Here is a 19607-nt window from a genome sequence, read left to right as displayed (position 1 = left end):
TCCTTTCAGCCTGGATGCCACGTTTGTGTGTATGTACATGTGTATGAACGTACGTGGTCTTTGGTTGTGCCTCACTGCACTAGCGAGAATAGCGAGTATACATGTTGAACGTGGTGAGAAAACCACTGTGTCATGTTCCTAATCTCAGGGGGAAGCATTCAGTTCACACCATTTTATACAGTGTTAGCTACTGGTCTCCATAGATGACCTTTATCAAGCTCAGGAAGTCCCTTTCTATTCCTAGTTTCCCCAGAGTTTTTATTAGGAAAAGATGTTAGATTTTGTAAAATGCTTTTTCTGCATATATTGAGATGATTTTTAGGGGATGATTCTATGTTCTTCTTTTAAAATATGTTAATAATAATCAATTACATATTTTTTTCAACAGTTAAATCAACCTTGCACTCTGGGATAAACATGCATCATCATGATACGTATTGTTGGATTTGATTTGCTAAAATTCTGTTTAGGATCTTTCCATCCTGTTCATGAAGGATACTGGTCTACTGGCCTCTTTCCTTGCAATGTCTTTGGTTTGGGTATCACAGAAATGTTGTCATTATAGAATGAACTGGGAAGTATTCCCTTCTGTTCTATTTTCACGTCTCATCGGTTCTTTGTTCCTCTTTTCGCCTCCTTTTATATTAATTAGGCATTTGCTATAATCCATTTTATTTCCTGTGTTAGCTTATCAGCCATACCTTTGTCCCATTATTTTAGAGGCTGTTTTAGGGCTCATGGTACATATCGTTATATACAGTTATCACAGTTCACCTGTAATTATTATTATACAACTTCATGTGCTGTACAGCAAAAAAAAACCTTAGGATAGTCTACTTCTGTTTCTCCCTCTGCCAACATTTGTGCTTTTGGCTTCTTCATCGTGGATCCACATTTTCATCTGGCATCGTCTTCCTTCTCCCTGAAAATCTACCTATTGTACTTCTTGTAGTGCAGATATCCTGGCAGCCTGGTGATGAATTCTTTCAGATTTTATATGTCTATAATGGCATTTATTCCACCTCCATTTCTGAAAGATTTTTTTTTTTTTCTGGTTAACAAAGGTTAGGTTTTTTTGTTTGTTTGCTTTTGTGTTTTTTCCTTTTAGTAGTTCAAATACATTGCTCCATTGTCTTCTGGCTGGAATTGTTTCTGAGAGAACTCTGTTGTCATACTTACCTTTGTTCTTAGTGTACGTCTTTTCTCTTCTGGTTGCTTTTGATATTTTCTCTTTATTAGTGGTTTTAAGCAATTTGCTTATGATATGCCTTCACCTGGTTTTCTTTATATTTCATACATGGTTTGCATTCATTTACATTCTTGGTTCTATCAGTTTATAGTTTTCGTTTTTAAAAATATTGAGTATTATTTCTTCCAATATCTTTTCTGTTTCCCGCTTTTCCAAGACCACAGATTACACATATATAAAGCTGCTTCCACTGCCCCACAGTTCACTGTTCACTTCTTAAAATATTTTTTCTCTGTCTTTCATTTTGAATAGTTTCTATTGCTGTGTGTGCAGGTTCACAAATCTCTTCTTCTACAAAGTCTAATCTGCTAATAATTCCATAAACTGTATTTTTCATTTAAGACATTGTGGTTTTCATCTCTGTAAGTTCAGTTTTGGTCACTTTTACATATTCCATGCCTCTACTTAACATACTTTACTTAACATGTCTGTATTTCCATGTCTCTACATATCTCTCTAGATTTTTAAACACATGGAATACAGTTATAATAACTGTTTTCATGTCTTTGTCTAGTATCTGTGCCATTTCCAGGTCAGTTTTGATTGATATGTGTTCTTGTTATACGTAGTATTTTCCTACTTCTGTGCATACCTTGCAATGCTTTTGGAAGCTAGATATTATGATTTTTTCCTTATTGGGCACTTGATATTTTTGTATTCCTATAAATATTTTTGAAGTCTTTCCTGGGATACAGTTAAGCCACCTGGGAATAGTTTGATCATCTGGGGTCTTGCTTTTAAGCTCTGGGAACAGAGTTAGGTTTACATGCCACCCTACTGAGGCAAAACCTTCCGCCTTCTCCACCGGATGCCCAGAACTTACAAAGGTTTCCATTCTGGGAACAGACACAATTGCCACTCTGAGGGTCCACAGCTTGTTCTCTCTGATCAAGTGGTTCCTCCTCACCTCACACACGTGTGCTGATCGGTGTCAGCTGAACACCTGAAAGGGACCTGCAGTGCCTCAATTACTTCTCTGTGCTGCTTTCTCTTCCCTCCTGCTTCAGCCCTATGAGCCCCAGCTGCCTTGGTGTCCCCAGACTCCCAGCTCTGTCTACACTCAGGGAGACCAGCAGGCTCCTCCTGGCGCCACGGCCCAGAGACTCTCCAGCCCCAGGGTCTGGGCAACCTGGCGCTCACCTTGTGCTCCTCCCTCTCAGGGATCACTCTGTTGCCTAATGCCCCACATCTTAAAAACCACGGTTTCACATATTCCATTCTGTTTTCCAGCTGATGCAGGCAGCAAAGTGGATCTGGCTCCTGAAAATGTGAACCAGACCTTCAGACGGGCAGAGTGTCACCAAATCTGAAAAATTCCTTGCTCAGGGGTCAAGGTCCACGTTGACTGGAAACAGGTAAGATTCCCCACATTTGGTGCTCATTTACCTGATCAGGTTTAAATGAACTGCGGGAGCTATGTTTTGTTTGTTTTTTAATTAACTGGACACTTTTCTGTATTTGAGCAAAACTGTCCTGCAGGTGGAGGGCAAGGGTGGCGAGACTCTCCTTAGACTCCTTTCCATAGCTGCTCGGCCCTGCCGGCACGTGCCACGGCAGGCACATTTGCTGGCCAGACTCAGCAGCTTCAGCACCACTGATGTGTGATCTCACAGTCTCTGTGGGTCCAGACCCCAGGTAGAGCTCAGCTGGGTCCCCTTCTCGGGGCTTCACAAAGCTGCCATCAGGGCTGTGTCCTCACCGGGAGGCCTGGTTACGAAAGAACCTGTTTCCAAGCTCATCCAGGTTGCTGGCAGGATCATCTCCTTGCAGCTCTGTGACCCAGGACCCTGCTCGTGACTCGCTAAGGGCTGGAGGCTGCCTCGGTCCTCGCGCTGTGGCTTCCCCAGCTCGCTGCTTGCTTGAGGGGCACAAGGAGACTCCCGGCCCCCATCTGCTGAGATGGAGTCTTGCACAACACAAGGTGATTACGGGACTGACGTCCCACCACCCACATTCCACTGAGCAGAATCAAGTTCCGGTTTCCCCTGAACCACAGGAGAGGGGATGACATGGAGGCGTGAGCACCAGCAGACAGGGCTCAGTGGCAGCACCACACTCATTCACACATTTGGCTTTGCAGGGGAAAAGCCACTTGACCCCCTGTGCACCCCACCGTGCTCCCCTCTGTAGCACGGCAAAGGAGAAGGGTCAGGGTTCACCTGAGACTCCATGGAAACCCAAGCATGGCTGTGAGGCAGGAGAACAGGAACGTTCTACTTCACTGACAGCTCCGCACCAACAGGCAAGGCCCTTTTTTAAATGGAGAAGGAAGTAGAGGAAAAAGAAACTCCCAGCTGAAAAAACACAATGACTCAGATAAACAAGTCATCCCGTCAGCAGTAAGAAATCCCTGATACAGCCCAAACCTACAATGAAGTTGAGGACGTAGAGCTTTCCCAGAAATATTCCCTCTCTCCTGGCATATTTGAAGACTGAGAATACTGCCAGGACAAACATTCATCGGGGCCGTGGCCTTGATCATGGAGCCCCCCACCGCCTGCTGCTGGTCAGCGCCAACCCCTCTTTCAAGACTCAGCTCAGCACCACTGCCCCCTTGAAGCCCATCCTGACTTCCCTCCTCCACAGAGAACTGACCTCCGATCCCCGGTGCCCCATGGGTAGCCTGGGGACTGCATGAGAGCACCCGTAACACCTCAGTGGCCTCGGTCTGCATGGCCGTCTCTCTCAGCTCATCAGCTCATAATGACACAAAAGCCTTTGGGTTCCTCTCCACGCTCGGGACCCAAAGGACAAGACACAGCAAAAGTTTTCCATGAAAGATGGACACAGGCAAGCGTGGATGGGTGGATGGATCGATGGCTGAAGGGAGGGTGAGTGGACGGATCAAGGGGAGAAGGGAGGGGGGTGAGGTTGGTCAGGGAGTGGATGGACGGATGCTGGAGGAATCGGAGACGGGGCGACCCTAGCATGCCTACTGGGAAAAGTGCCTTCCAAAGGGAGCCCTCCCTGCGTGCACCTGCTGCTCCCTCCGCCACCCGCAAGCCCATGGACTGCTCTGCACGCTCCCTGCGGCGACCCCTCCCCAGCAGACACCCACGCAATGCCCTGACTTCCGCATAGCTTTCTCTGGACACCTGTTCAACTTGGTCCCTCACACCCCCTGTCCCAGCAACTACAGAATGTGACTGCTGTCATCCATCCTCCTAATTAGATAAGAGTTCCCTAAGAAGGACCTAGTCCAGCTCATCACCACCCACACAGGTCCAGCAGACAGTGGACACCTCACAGATGCTTGTCGAATGTGTGAGGTCATTCAAGGCCCAGTTTAGAGACCACTCAGCCTGAGAGGGGTTGGGGGCACAGCGTAGAGGAGGGACGCTGCCCCGTCTGCCCAGTGCCCTGGGCAGCCACCCTGAAGGCAAACTAACACAGACTCGGCATCCCTCCCGGCACCAGGAAGGGAGCGCCAAGGCAGCAGGGAGACTGGCCACCGCTGGCCTTGCTGGCTTCTGTGCTTGCGAACCCTGGGCCTGCCCCGCTGCAGGGGACGGACATTCGATGAATAACTGACTTGGAGGAGCGTGGGGGCTGTCAAGGCCACACAGGACAGTGGTGCAAAGACAGCAGGAGGACTAGGGGAGGGAAAGGAGGACAGATTCTTAAGTATGTCACATACATAATTCCTCCAGATGCAAAATGAATGACAGATTAGGGCCCCGAGGACCAAGTGTGTGTATACATCCTGACCACGATATTTATTGTCATCTCCCTCAGCACAGCCCTCCACCAGGAGCCATTGCTAACGACACTGACAGCCTGAGAGCAGGAGACATCACAGGGAACACTACCAAGGTGTCCTGGCTCACGTATCTTCAGAGCCAAAGACTAACATCCTCACTGCCTCACACGGTGCTCAGTGGCATGTGCAAAGTGTCAGTCACTGACAGGTGGTTTGCCCACATTAATCTGAGAATCTAATGCTGCGCTGATCTGACAGGAGGCGGAGCTCAGGTGGTGATGTGAGTGATGGGGAGCAGCTGTAAAGCCCAGGCCAGCACTGCAGAAAGCTGAGCCAGCATCACTCAGATGGGCTGCACTGGGCACCTCGGAAGAGGGGCCTGGGGGGACACAAGGGTATGGTCTGTGATGGGGCCAGACCCCCCCAGCTATCCGTACACCCCCCACAGCGTGGCTCCAGCCCAGCAACCTGCCAGCCTGCTCCACACCACCCCCACCACAACACTGGAGCTCCTGTGCTCTGAAGAGGGTCAAAGGGACTCTGGATGGGAGGACCAGGCACAGCAGAGTGGGAGGACCAAACCCCTGCAGTGATGGGGACCTGTGAGTGCAGAGGAGGCCTGGGTGCCTGGAGGGCTGAGAAGCATGAGGAAATCCCTGTACCCACTAGGGACACACAGTCCAGGGTACGGAGGACCAGAGGGGCCACTGCGAGTCTCCCGTGAAGCGGGTGTGGAGGCAGAAGACAGACATACTCCCCCATGCACGGGACCAGCGCTTTTTATTAAAAGGCCAGTGCCCCGCGGTATGGACATGGCCCTCATCCCGGAAGCCCCGGCCGGAAATGCCCACCTGCAAATGCAGCCTCCTGTCCTCACTTCAAGAGGGACGCTGGTTTCTCATAAAGAAGAAGATAAAACACTCACATCCTCTCCAGCAACTCGCAACCATGACCAGAAACGATTTGGGGAATCATTTCAAAACCAGATTTCATGGCCTACATTTAAAACAAGACAACTTTCTCTTGCTAAGGGCAAGGGGAATTGCTTTATTTGGAAGTCTCTACTTACCATTTAATTAACTAGTCTCAGTCTGGCAATAAACCCCAAACATCAATCTCAGTACGGAGGGTCACAGAGATACCATCAGTAAGGGGAAGACGGCTAGACCACGAGCTGGAAGGCCTCACACATCTGCATTTCATCCCACACAGGACGCTCGTCACCCCTCCCTGGTGGTAAGCACACTCCACACTCCAACAGCTGAAAGAAAAATGCTAATCGGGGCTTTGCCATTCCTCGTTCCCTACATCTCTCCACGGTTCCAGAAAAAAGCAAGTGGAAGCCACAGTTGCAGAGCGAGAGGGACAGCACGCGGCGCCTCTGTGCAGCAGGCCCTCTGCCCGGCTCCACTCCCTGCGTGGCGGGAGGCGGGAAGAGCGGGTGCGGGAGGCCCCCGCCAGCCCCCAGCTCAGCCATAACTGGAGCGTGCTGTTTTCTGAAGGCTGCAAAGCACGTGGGGTGGGATGGCCGGATGATCTCCGAGGGCCCTCCATTCTGAACAGCAAGTTTTTTATGATTCTGTGCTAAGTGCAGGCCTGGAAGAAAGAACTCTCGGAACAACTGTTAATGTTCTGTCTTCTAATGTAGGACAGAATGTCCTCGGCGGTCGTGAACCAGTTACACATCAGCACCAGGTCTTAAAAAATAAGCTAATCCTTTTCTCCTGCAGGGGATTTAAGTGATGCCACCTGCAGGCCGCTGGCCCAAGAGCCTCTCAGGACCCTGCCAGTCCAAATGGGATGAAAGTTGTCCCTCGCTATTAAGAAAATAAATCCCTCTCTACTTGTTCAGAAGGAATACCTGAAATGAGCTCAAACTGGGAGGAAAACAAAAAGTCGGGGAGGCAGCAAGGCCTAGAAAGAAACTGAGTCGGACACCGACGAGGGCCAAGGAGGAGCCCAGGGACAAGGCCACACTCTGGGCGAGGAGGTGGCAGGAGAGGGGCTACTAGGCCCGATTCCGGGGTCCCAGGCCAACAGTGCGGGACCTGAAAATAAGCCCCTGGGGCCAGAGACTAAAGGCGGCAGGTGAGGGGTGGGCAGAGAGGAATGCTCGCTGGGCTGCCAGCTCTCAGGGCTGTGGGGGCCGGTGAGCGCCAGGACCCCTGGACTCACGGAATCTTCCGTTCAGGCTCTAGCCAGTATTTCACGGTGGAACTGAGTACTCCAGAGAACTGCAGCAGGCGCTGTCTCCTTTGATTATCTTAACAACTTTGAGGTGGAGGGAAATACCCTGGAGATCGTCACTCCAGATCCAGACTGTCCCAGCGAGGAAACATGGCGGTCACAGGAGCGAGCACATGCAAAGGTACAGCTCAGTCAGCTGGGGGCTGGACTCTGAGGCAGACAATTCTCAGCTGTGCCCAAGAGCGTCGGCTCGGTAAGGCTGACTCCTACCTACTCGCCAGCATCACCATCATTTATACCACACACGCAGTGTTTTCTCGTGTCACTTCCACACGTGACGTAGCAGTCACACAGGCTGCACTGGTACAAATTATGGAGCTTTTCCACACATCCAAATTATTCTATGGATGAAAGGGCAGTGGGGGGGGGGGATTTGAGATTCTCGGGGAAAACAAAAGCTAAGGAGGAAACCCAAATGAAACACAAACATCTAGAGACCAGAACAACCAGCACTGAAACTGCCTTAAACCCCCCCATCACCACCCCAGCCCCCGCCCACCTGACATCCTCTTTGTAAGCCAGGGAACAGCAGCACAGCCCAAGTTCAGGGTCACCAATGGAGGCTAAACTAGAACCCAGGTGTATATTCCTCACGTATAATTGTTTTGGATTACACTAAACTTCCTCTATTTCTTTTATTTTTTTGTACTATACAATGTACCTCTTTTCCCAAAAATGCTACAAAATATCCATTTAGATTTTCAAGTGAAAGCACACGAAGTCAACCTGACTTAGGAAAACTCATGGCATCTACCGGGAGAGGGAGGACCCGCCTGGGTGCCGCAGAACCCAGGCTGCAGGCGGTTTGCCGTCTCCACGATTCCAACAGACAGCAGCAAGCGTGGTCACCTTTGTCACAGCAACGAACAGCCACGCCCAGCTGTGAAGGCCGCTGGGCAGAAGGTCCGCAGGGACCAAGAGCAGAAGAACGCAGCCCTACTCAGCACACACGGGGCCTCCGGAAAGTCAGCACGCGCCCTAGATCTGCCGGAGCCACAATTACACGTGTGCTTTGCCAACTGTCGTGTCCGTGTGTCTGAAACGAAATATCATTACCGTTGCAAATGTTTGGATCAGCCATCCCGGGGCCAACGAGGACGGGAGCCGGGGAGCGGGGGAGCGGGGGCACCAGCGTTCCTCAGGCCGGGCCGCTGCTGATGGATCCCCTGCTCTCGGCTGCTTACCTTCTAGGGGTAATAAAAATATTTTCACTTGGGTTCCAATAAAGCTGAATCTAGTTTACTAGCTGTAACTGAATTCTACCTTGAAAGAATAAGTCAATTTTAACCTTACAATGTAGTCAAGGCAGCTTTCAGAGAAATTTCATTAAAATCGCATTTAACTTGAATTAAAAAACACAGGAAAGAGAAAAGGTACAAGTGGAGAAAGCCGTTTAACACATACAGCTGGAACGATTCTCCAATAATGCATGTGGCATTTTTTTCCTTAAGAGTGAAAGTGTAAAATATTAGCAAGAATAATTGCCACCTTCCCACCTTCGCCCGGGGTCTCCCTGGCCTCGGCCACTATCCTCCGCCAACAGGCACCTCGGGGGCTGGACAGAGGAGGCCGCCCCAGGAGCCCGGCCAGACAAGGACTTCTGTGGGTCAACAAGGTCCAACACGGGCCACACAGAGCTCTTCAGACTAAACTTCCCAATGCTTCCCCCACCCCCACTGCCACACAGCTGTAGAGTTTGATAATGACAGTGATGATGATGATGATGATGATGATAGTCATGGGTACTAATACTGCATGAGGCTGAAATGTGCCAGGCACTACTGTGAGTACTTTATGGGTATTAATTCTCACACCCCCTATACTCGGGGGAAACGAGGGCTAGTGTGGGGACGTCACTTGCCGAGCCACACCACCGGTACGTGATAGAGCCAGGAACTCAACCCCAGTCTGCCAGTCCCCAGAGCCCAGCCTATTCCTCCCCACACTGCGCTGGACGGTAGACAAGGATAAGCCAGAAACGGCCAAGACTCGTTTCTAGCAAGTGCAAAACAGGACGCATCATCTCTCCTCCTCTAACCCACAAACTAGGCCTTTTGACCAAAATCTCCCATTTCTGCTCATGGGTGGACACTGTCCCTGTCACTCCCACCCTCTAGCTGGAGGTCCACCTGCTCCTTACGTCTCCACCAGTTTGCAGGCACCAGCTTGCTCGCTTTGCACGGAAGAAGGCACAGACGTCTCTCCCACCTCCCTCCCCGCCTGCACCCAGGCCTCACTCCGAGGGGCCGAGGGGCCGGCACCTGCCTCTCCCTGCTGTCAGCAGCGGCACGGGGTGGCAGGCAGGTACCTTCCGGACGCAGGCCTGCAGCCTGGCCCCTCCACACCCCATCCTTGCCTCTCCTCCTGCAGCTGCTGACCAGGGGAGGGGCTGAGGCACTGCACAGCAGGTGGGCAGGTGCACTGGGCAGAGGCTGCTTTACAGGCCAGGGCCACACGGGGCAGCCCTGAGATGAGGACAAAGGGAGGAGTGAGAAGGTCCTTCCCTGGCTCGGATCCCAGGAGGTCCCCAGGCCAACTTTATGAAGGAACCCCACCCCCACTCCTGGGGAGGTTCCAAAGCCACCATAAACAAGGCCACGCCCATGGCTGTTTGCATCTGGTCCTTCCTGGCTGGAATCTGCATGGGAAGTACCGAGAAAAGGGTACCCAACCCAAAATGCTGTGCACCCTCGCCCCAGCGTGGGCAAAGCAAGGGCAGGGCTCAATACTGAACAAACTTCACAAACGTCGAGGGGATTTCGTTTCCTGAACAGGCATTCTATCAAGAAGCAGTACGCTTCAGAACAAAGGCCACTTCAATCAGCAAAATCCAGATTTGTTGGCAATTTTTGGTGCCTTCGATTACACGAGCTTCACAGATTCTACTGCCAATGGAAAAATGGAGACCCCTCTTTTCCTTCTGTCACGTCATTATTTTGATTCGGAAAATTTGAGAAATTTGAAATTTGGTTCTTCTAGTCCACCTGCCCCAGGCATGAGCTGTGCTTCCTGCTAACAGATGATGATGATACTTTCTTCCATGGACTATGTCTCAGTTTAAAACACAAAAAATCCCACTCTTCCAAGCTGTTATAGACCGAATGTTTGTGTTTCCCCAAAGTTCACAGGTGGAAGTCCTGACTCACAGTATGGCTGTGTTTGGAGATGATGCCTCTAAGGAAGTAAATAAGATTCAATGAAGTCATGAGGGTGAGGCCCTGGTCCAAGAGAATTAGTGTCCTTATAGCAAAGAACTCCAGAGAGCTCAGACTTGCTCTTGTCTCTCCCTCATTCTCCTTCCCTCCCTCCCTCTCTCTCCCCTCCTTTTTCTCTCTCCCTCCCTCTCCCTCCCCTCCTTTTCCTTCCTCCCTCCCTCTCCCTCCCTCTCCCTCCCTCCCTTTCCTCCTCTCCCTCTCCCCCCTGCTCCCACAAGCACACACTCAGGAAGGCCTATGTGTGTGTGTGAGGACGTGGCAAAAGGCAGCCTTCAGCAACCCAACCCCAGAGGAGAGCCCTCAGCAGAAACCAGATCAGCTAGAACCTTGATCTTGGACGTTTAGCCTCCAAAACTGTGAAAAAAACAAACTTCTGTTGTTTACGAAACCTAGACTGTGGTATAGGCCATTCCTATACCCCCCACCGTAAACACCCTGCAGAGGTGGAAACATGTGCTGTGCCCACACAGGGGCATGGCAGGCCGGCTGTGGCATGCTGCCAGCCCACTTCAGAAGTCCTCAGTGATGGCCCAAAACCCTGAGGGACACCACAGAAGAAAACTCTGAGGGAACCAGGAGCTTTGGGACTCTTGGGCAGAAATCAGTGTGATAGTGACATCTGCCTGGGGTTCCAGAACAGTGGTGCCCTCTTGGCTCTGGCCTGAAGACAGGGCCACTGCAGACTCCTCCACAGTAGGTGCACTGTCATCGAGTGCACGAAAACGTCCTTCCCAGGCTGACACCTGGCTATTTCCTGTTTTCTTGTGTGTTATCTCCCTAACTACGAGTCCTGTGAAGGCCAAGGTCCTGTCTGACACTACTGGCTACCCACCCTCCACTCAAGCCAAGAATGCTTCCTCCCACCTGTACGTACCACCGCGGACTGGTGTGCTGAGCACAAATGACAGCCGGCCCAACTGTCTGGAACGGGGCCGAGGGGTGAGGATTGGTTTCAGACAAAGGGAAGGTCTGTGACAAGGACCCACAGCAGAGGTCTGAGAGCACTGGCTGTGGTGTCACACAGCCTAGGGCTGCCAGAGAATGAGGAGGAGCAGCGTGGAGGAGACAAGAGAGGAAGAGAATGCCAAGCTGATTAAGGGGCTGAAAGGCAGGAAGTCAGAACCTACTGCAAGATCGGATCAACAGGGCAAGCATCGGGGCACCACTAGCCGGCCGTCCTCGCAGATGTGAGCAACACAGCCACGGATCCCGACAGGCCGTCATCCGGGCCACTGCCAAGAAACACGCAGCCTCCCACAGGGTGGTCAGTCTCCGCCTGACGTGAAGATACTCACCAGCGTGGCCAAGAGGTTGGGAGCCAGGCTTTCAGAGAATACTAATTAGAAAGACAGCAGTGGGCCAGAAACTGATCTCGCCTAATGAAGAAGAGCAGCTTCACGTAAGAGCGGTCACTTGGTGACCAGCCTCACCGCGAGGTTTGTGCTATGAAAAGTCAGATGAGCACAGTTTATTTATAGCTCAATGCAAGCCCTTGGCCACAAACAAAAATCTCTCCTGGAGGAGACCAGCTGGCCCTCCCCCGACACATCGGGCAATGGGAACGTGTAAAAAGAACCAGGCACATCCCAGGGAACTGAGAAAGGAAATGGCCACAAATTCAGTAACCATGCCAACAGGATAAACCATACCTCACGTGTACGTGTGTGTAGGTGTGTGTACTTATGTGTATATAGGTGGGGGAGTGGGTGTACAGGTGTGTGGGTGTACAGGGGTGTGTGTATGAGTATATAGGTATGTATATGTGTATACAGGTGTGTGTGTAGGTACGTGCACGTGTGATATAGGGGTTTGTGTGTAGGTGTGTGCATAGAGGGGTGTGTGTATATGTATATAGATATGTATGTGTAGGGCTGTATGTATGTAGGTGTGCATACATGTGTATGGGGGCGGGTGTGCATGTATACATTTATGGATCTGTGTGTGTCTGTGCGTGTGTATACTTTAATTTCAAATAATCTGTTACATTTAAGGCCATATTCTTGTTGTCATCTGTAGCCTCTAGGACGAAAGGGCTCAGGAAAGGGTTTGAATTCAACTTTGCCCCACTCTAAACTCACCCTTAGAAGGACTGACAGACAGAATGCAGGAGGCCCAGTGAAATATGAATTTTAGTATGTGCCAAATACTGCTCCAGGCATACCTATCCCCCCCAAATTGTTCCCTGTTACCACGTGGAATGGAATTCAGATTAAACTGGGCATTCTATATTGGCATTTGCTCAGTCTGGTAGCCCTCACCCTTGCGGGCTCTGTGGGGTTGGGAAGGATTAGGTAGGAAGGAGGAGTTATCCTCATTTTTCACTACAGGAAAGAGAAAGCAATTTGGATAAGAAAACCGAGAAAGTACATGGCTGTTGGTTCATGCTGTGCTCCCTACACAGCCTTGGCAGCAGCTTCCACGCTGTTGCTGGAAATCCCTTTGGGCTGACACTGGCTGACAACCTGGGTGCAGACGAGCCGTCACTGCCGAGTCCCTCCAGCAGTCCCTCCTGGCCAGGGGACCTCACAGCCTCAAGCCCCACAGAACAACTCAAGGGCAGGGGCCCCCAGAACCCAGGGCCCCAGGGGACAGCAAGAGAGCTCCAAGAATCCCTGTCTCTGCCCACTTCCCCTCCCCTCCCCAGAAACAAGCCACCGGATTCCCTTTCAGAGCCAGCTTCATCCCTGATGGGACAGTCCTCTGTGAAGCAATTGTTTGTTTTCTGAAGTCCTCTGAAAACGCCATGAATGGACATAACCAAACTGACACATCCCCTGAGAGTGAATATTTTCAAATATTCTTTTGAAATATTGCAATAAGTAGTCCAAAAGACAGAGCAAATATTTCACCTACACAGACATCATTTATGCCACAAAAGGTGCATGCGGTGGAGTAGCAGGTGGGGCTGCCCGAGAGGTGGGTACTGGCCCCAGAATTCAGGCCGAGGGGCTCTAGCCTTCGCAAAGCCAGGGCTGAACGCGGCTCCTCTGGCCAGTCTATCTGGGAGGCAATTGAGGATCACATGATCTCAGAGCTGAACGTGAGATGTAACAGATGTAATGACAATGAAAGGTACACGGCATGTCATTAGGATCCACTGCAAAAATGTGATTTCACCTTCAAATGTACGTGAGCATTTTCGATATAATATGGAGCAAAAATCTCTGTTGTGCTTTATATGTTGAAATTCTATTAGTCAGTTGAAGCATTAGCATATACTTATTATTGCAGCAGTCATTTAGTAAAATTACTAAATAATTGGTATGAACTGTTGATGTCATACACAAAATCCTTTACTAAGTAGGGAGCAGATTGACAGTTATACAAATATTAAGAACATATTAGCTAGATAATTTTAGAATGAACATCATATCCTCTTTGAGCCTACAAATGCTTATAAAAATTTAAATAACACAAGGCAGGATAATACAGATTAGATGACATGCTAATTCTAATTTTTATGGACTTGTTTGACACATGCCCTACTCTAACATAAAACAAAATAAACTTTAAGATTTATATTTAATTTTTGGTTTTTTAATTCTAATTAGCTATAAATTTTGTTTTGGGAATTTTTCAGAAATAATTATTCTTCCTGAACAAAAATGTCAAAGCCCTTAAAATTTCCCTATTGAAATATTTCATACGATTATATAAAAGAATTAAATTTTGGATAAAACTCCAGACTTAGGCTCTTATCCCTGAAGTCCTTTCTGTGGTAGCGACTGTGGTGCTCACTAGCATTAGTGAGCTTATCGCTGCCCACAGCTTCTTGGAAACTGTGACAAAGCAAAACGACCTAAAATGAACCAATTTTACCATAAGCTAATTAATATAAACAAGAGTTAAGTTCCTATGGTCACAAAAACATCACCAAACTTTTAAATAAAGAACTAGGCTGGGCGCTGTGGCTCACACCCATAATCCTAACACTTTCAGAGGCCCAGGTGGGAGGATCCCTTGAGGCCAGGAGTTTGAGACCAACCAGCCTGGACAAAATAGTAAAACCCTGTCCTTATGAAAAAAAATTTTTTAAAAATTAGCCAGGCGTGGTGGCATGCACCCAATTACTTGGGAGGCTGAGGCAGAAGGATACTTTGAGCCCACAAGTTTGAGGTTGCTGTGAGCTATGATCAGGCCACTGGACTCCAGCCTGTGTTACAGAAGGAGACTCTGTCTCAGAAAAATAAATAAATAAACAAACAAAAAATAAATAAATAAAACAATTCCAATATTAAACATGGAAATAAATGTGAGCAATACATACATTTAAGAAAAATTAATGAAAACAAGTGAGATCACTATTTACCCACTTTTTGGTGATTCGGTTGAGTGATGGCAGTCACAGTGGTGAATCAAGAAATAAATGTTTGCAAAGCAAAAACCTGAGCATCAGTTTCCTACCGTGTGGTCCAGGCTGGCCACTCTCCACACACACACACCCCTCTGCTTCTGCGTCCCCTCAGAGTGACACAGACGCAGGGACAAGCATTCCAGGCTCCGCAGGGGTCGTCCAAGGGGCCGGTGCAACAGCACCCCACAGGTCCACCATTGCTCCCATTGCCCCAGGCATGATGGCGAAGATGGTAAAGTGTGCCCAAGCCACACTCAGCACAGTCAGGAGCTATTTTCTGCACAGCCTCCTTTGTCACAGGTACCCACCGTCAACTCTGATGTTGGGTGTGCCTACAGAACCCAACGATGCTCGTACGGCTCTCTCTGGATAACTGCGTCAGTGCCCAGCCATTCCAAGGAAAAGTCCACTACCATGCAAGAGACGGGGGAATGCAAGAGCCTGCCCAGGCAGGCTAGAGGACTGGAACCCACCTCAACAACGAGGGTTCAACCTACTTCTGCCCAAGAGAGAAAAAAGAAACCAATTTTGATAATAGATTAAGAAACCAAATAAATGTTTTAGAAAAAAAGTTTTAAGTGGGGTTTTGAACAAAGGATAACACAGTAAATGTCTCAAATCCAGCCCGCCTCCTCAGTGCCACTGCCCTGGCCTTTGTGAATCTGCAGCAGCCCCTCCTGCCCGTCTCCAGCACCCAGATGCCAGCCCTGCCAGCAGGGACTGCCCCCAGGGAAAACCTAATCTCGCCCCTGCTGGGGTGGGAGGTGGCCTGTTGGAGGCAGACTGGCCCACGCAGAAACATTTGTACAAGAAGCTGTTCATTTCACCCCAGGGCCAAAATAAAATGCTGTTTGGCAGGCAGGAGACCCAGCCAGGCCCTCACCAAAAAACTGTGACCTAAGAATTCAGTTCCCACAGAGCAAGTGATTGTTAAACAGGTTTCTGCTAAGATCTTAGCTGCTGCTCACCCAGGAAACCCCAAACCCTTTTCCATTTCCCAGGAGCCAGTGCTCGCACGAACCAGATCTCAGACCTGTTCTCAGGATTTTCCCATCCTGGGTGAGGTTTGCTTTTCTGGTGGTGATTGTATCTTGTGAACTAAAAATAAAATCTGAAGCCCCTTGCTAACTGAACAGAGCCCCCTTGGCCAAGGGGACCCCTGGACAAACCTTAAAACTGAGTTTCCAGGCATGACGGGATAGGAGGCGTAAAGCACAATTACACGTGTGTGTTTCCTCTTCATAAATATCCATGACTCCATAGCATGTTAAGTACGTATCCACAGCCACCCTGCTCAGTATAAAATCCTGTTTCTTTTTATTTCTCCCTTGAAACACACGTTCCTGGCTTATGGCTGGAGCAGTGTTTCCCAGCTTGCCAGAACGGCCATTGCATTTAAAACCACGTGGTTTTTTTCTTTTTGTTGTTGTTGTTGTTAACAATCTGGTTCTATTTCCCCAAAGCTACCCATAGACTCACTCCTCTTCTCCACAGACTGTTGTCATTGGAGCACTTGACTCTCCCCACGGGTCAAATGCAGGTGTTGATTTGCTACTAACAGGGGATGTGAAGTTTACAATAACAGCTATCTCCTGGTTATGCTGCCAGGGTGGTTTATGTGTGGTTTGATTTAATTTCCTTCTTGACTTACATAGTTTCTTTGAGACAGTGTGAAACAATTCAGATTTAGATGGACTCCCGGAATTTCAAATTCACTCTGGAAGGATATTTTTGCTGCACATAGCCTCTACAGTGACACTTATGTTCTTTTAATGCATTGAAGATATCTTCTTGCACTTTTGTTATAGAGGTCTTTACTCAAATAAACAGCCGTTCTAAGAAAATTATCTTTTTTTCTCTAATAGCTTCAAGAATTTCTCTCTGTATTTAGTTTAATTTACTATGATGGGTTTACATGTAGTTTTCTTTTGGTTTATTCTCATCAGGATTCCTCTTGAATTTCTGAATTGGCATATTCCAATAGTTTTGGAAAGATCTGTCATTCTCTCTTCATATTCTCATTTATTCTCTCTCTTCTCCTTCTATGACTCCAAATTGCATTATGCTTTCTAACCATATCCTCTGTATCTCTTGCTTTCTGTAGTTTCCATATTCTTAACTCTTCATGTTTTATTATGGCTATATTCTTCTAATCAGCATCTTCCAGTTCACCGATTTTCTCTTTAGCTGTGTCTAATTTGTTAAACCTATCCACTAACTTCTTACTTTTGGTTAACATATTTTTCAACTCCAGAAATCCTATTTGGTTACTTTTCAAATCTCTTATGCAAAACTGTATAGCTTCCTATTCCCTGTAGCCATGTCCAAGCTTCTCTTCTTTCATTTCTTCATACACATTCCAGTAAAGATAACAGTTACAAAAGCTCAACATTTTGTGGGCCTGTTTCTATTACCTGTTTGTTCTCACATAAGGAGTCCTGAAAAGATTTTGTTTTGCTTCTCACAAGTATTCTGGGAAACTTCAGTACAGAGTCAACATAACTGAGGTTCAAACAATCCTGTTCCTCTCAGGTAACTTGAACCTAGACTGCAAGACTTTATGAGGGCTGTATCACTTCCACTTTACCCTGATATATCACTCTTCGGGGTCTCAGGAGGTGTATGGGCATTTCTCAGATTTCCTATCCTGAGAAAGCTAGGGTTTGACCCATTCACTCCAATGAGGATGACAAACTACAAGTCACTTTGAGATTATTTCTTCTGGATGAGGAAATGTCCAATGACCTCAGAATAACCGCAGCTTCAGTGCTGGCATTCTCTCTCTAGGTCCTCGCATTCTAACCCTAAACTACTCCCTAAACTATTCCCTTCTGGGCCATGTCCATAAAACCTCACCTTTCTTAACAAGTCATGAACATAATTTCCTTCACTAGAGTGTCCAAATTTTCTGAAACAAATGCTGCCCTTCTCCTAGAATGCAGAAAAGCAGCAGAGATTTTTATTTTTAAAGGAATTTTTTTTCTTAGAATATCCTCTGCTCTTAATAAAATCTTTATAGTCCCTACAAAGGTTCCAAGCCCACAGGTTCTCTCTCCAAGGGGTGAGTGGTGAAACGGAAGGGGGGCTTCAGGCAGCTGAGGCCCAGAGACGCTTCTCCCAGGTGGGTGCTGAGGGATGACGGCTCCCACCAGTCAGAGTCCAAACGCTGTAAATTCTATGTATTTCCTGCTTTGAAAGCCCAGGGATTCTTATTGTGAGGCCATCAGAGAAATTCTTTAAGGTTTCATTAGAAGAACAGGAACTAACAGGTTATACAATTTAACCTATTACACCAACAAATCTTCTCTGTTGTGAAGGACTGAGCCTTTCAACAAAAAATTGCAGGATAAAAATGGCCTACTCAAAAGGTACACTGAAAATAAAAGTATGATTTACTAAAAAGTACAGATTTGGTTGGGGCTCCTTTAGTTGTTGTTGCTGGTCTTTTAAACAATCATCCAGTAAATCTGCAATGTGCTTCCTTCTGAACCACAGCACCAGAGAAAATCAATTCAAGTGTTTCCCAAACTGCAGCACTGGAACAAATGAGCACTAACCACAACTTTCCGACCTCTAAGAAAATATAAAATATGCCTTCTAAGGGGCACAAGAGGAAAAGAAGAACCTGGTAAGAAAGTGTAATTCACATCTACTGCAAATCATATTTCAAAGAACTAAATGAGGCTGGGGAACACTTGTGGAAGTGTTGGTAGAGAAAAATCCAACTGTGTCCAAACAAGCTCTCACTGTGAAGTAGACAATAAATGTACATAAATGCACTTACAGAGGCAAAAACCAGAATTTTGAATAGACAGGTTGAAAAGAAGCTAAATATAATACTGAATCAAATAAAGCATGGTTGGAAGAACTGTATAAAACTTCCTAATATAGAGATTAGGTAATAACCATCAGATTCAGTCAAGGAACAAAATGCAGTTTATAACTCGTATGACTCCATTTTATAATGTCAGTCCGCAGTCTCCCAAAGCAGGTGCCTTTCCCTGAAGCCTGACGTCACAGTTTTCTCCTGCCAAAGGTGCAGCGAGGGGAGAGGGGTGGTCAGCGGCAAGTACTCAGAAGCCTATCGCCAGGGCTGAGTTTTAAACACAGCACAATTTCTCTGTATGTTCAGTGAAACGTTTGCCAAGCTCACATAGGACTCCTCATGAAAGAACATGTCTCGTTTCCACACCCCAGCACTGACCAGCTGGTATCACAAATACATGCCTGGTTCTGCTTGGCATCACTTTGTTAATGCTCTGTTCATTAATTTAACGAACTATCAGGAGAATTATGCCTGGAATGGGCAAGCATTATCTCTCAACCTTCATTTAATTAAACTCTGCCACTGCAGTATGACAGTCAGCACATCGCAGGGGGAATTATTTTAAGGATGAAGGTAAAAAGTATTTCAAAGCCCCCACTTAAATATGAAAGCATAATCTAAAATTGCCTGAGCTCACACTATAATTTTTCTATAATATTAAAGATGTTATTTCCAGACTTGGTAATTAATTGGATTCCATGGAGAAATTATTCTAGCATCCTTGATGGAAAAATGATGCACCAAGGCAGGGAACAGAGTACCAAAGGACACCCATAAACAACCACTGTCGCCCAGATTATGACAATCACAGGGCTTAACAAGGAGTGAGTGCCGCCTGCTTCTGCTGCACGCTCATTACTTTCCTGCAGAGCAAACGCACTGAATTCTGATTATATCGCCGTAATAAAACGGAATGAGAGCAGCTCGTGCTCCAGCAGCTGCCTCGGAAGGATACACAGGAGTGATCGCAAGCAGGCCAGGGTGCCACTGGCTGAACGAGGACAGCGTCCTGTCAC

At 47.9% G+C, this 19607-nt stretch overlaps 1 protein-coding gene across 3 annotated transcripts in view; it reads right to left on the bottom strand.

The window, feature by feature from the left end:
* Positions 1 to 19607, bottom strand: part of TBC1D22A (TBC1 domain family member 22A) — a 335347-nt gene that overhangs the window by 112184 nt on the left and 203556 nt on the right. The window lies entirely within an intron of this gene.

Source organism: Eulemur rufifrons, chromosome 16, assembly GCF_041146395.1.
Source record: "Eulemur rufifrons isolate Redbay chromosome 16, OSU_ERuf_1, whole genome shotgun sequence".
Taxonomy (NCBI): Eukaryota; Metazoa; Chordata; class Mammalia; order Primates; family Lemuridae; genus Eulemur; species Eulemur rufifrons.
This window is presented reverse-complemented; position numbering and strand designations above follow the sequence as displayed.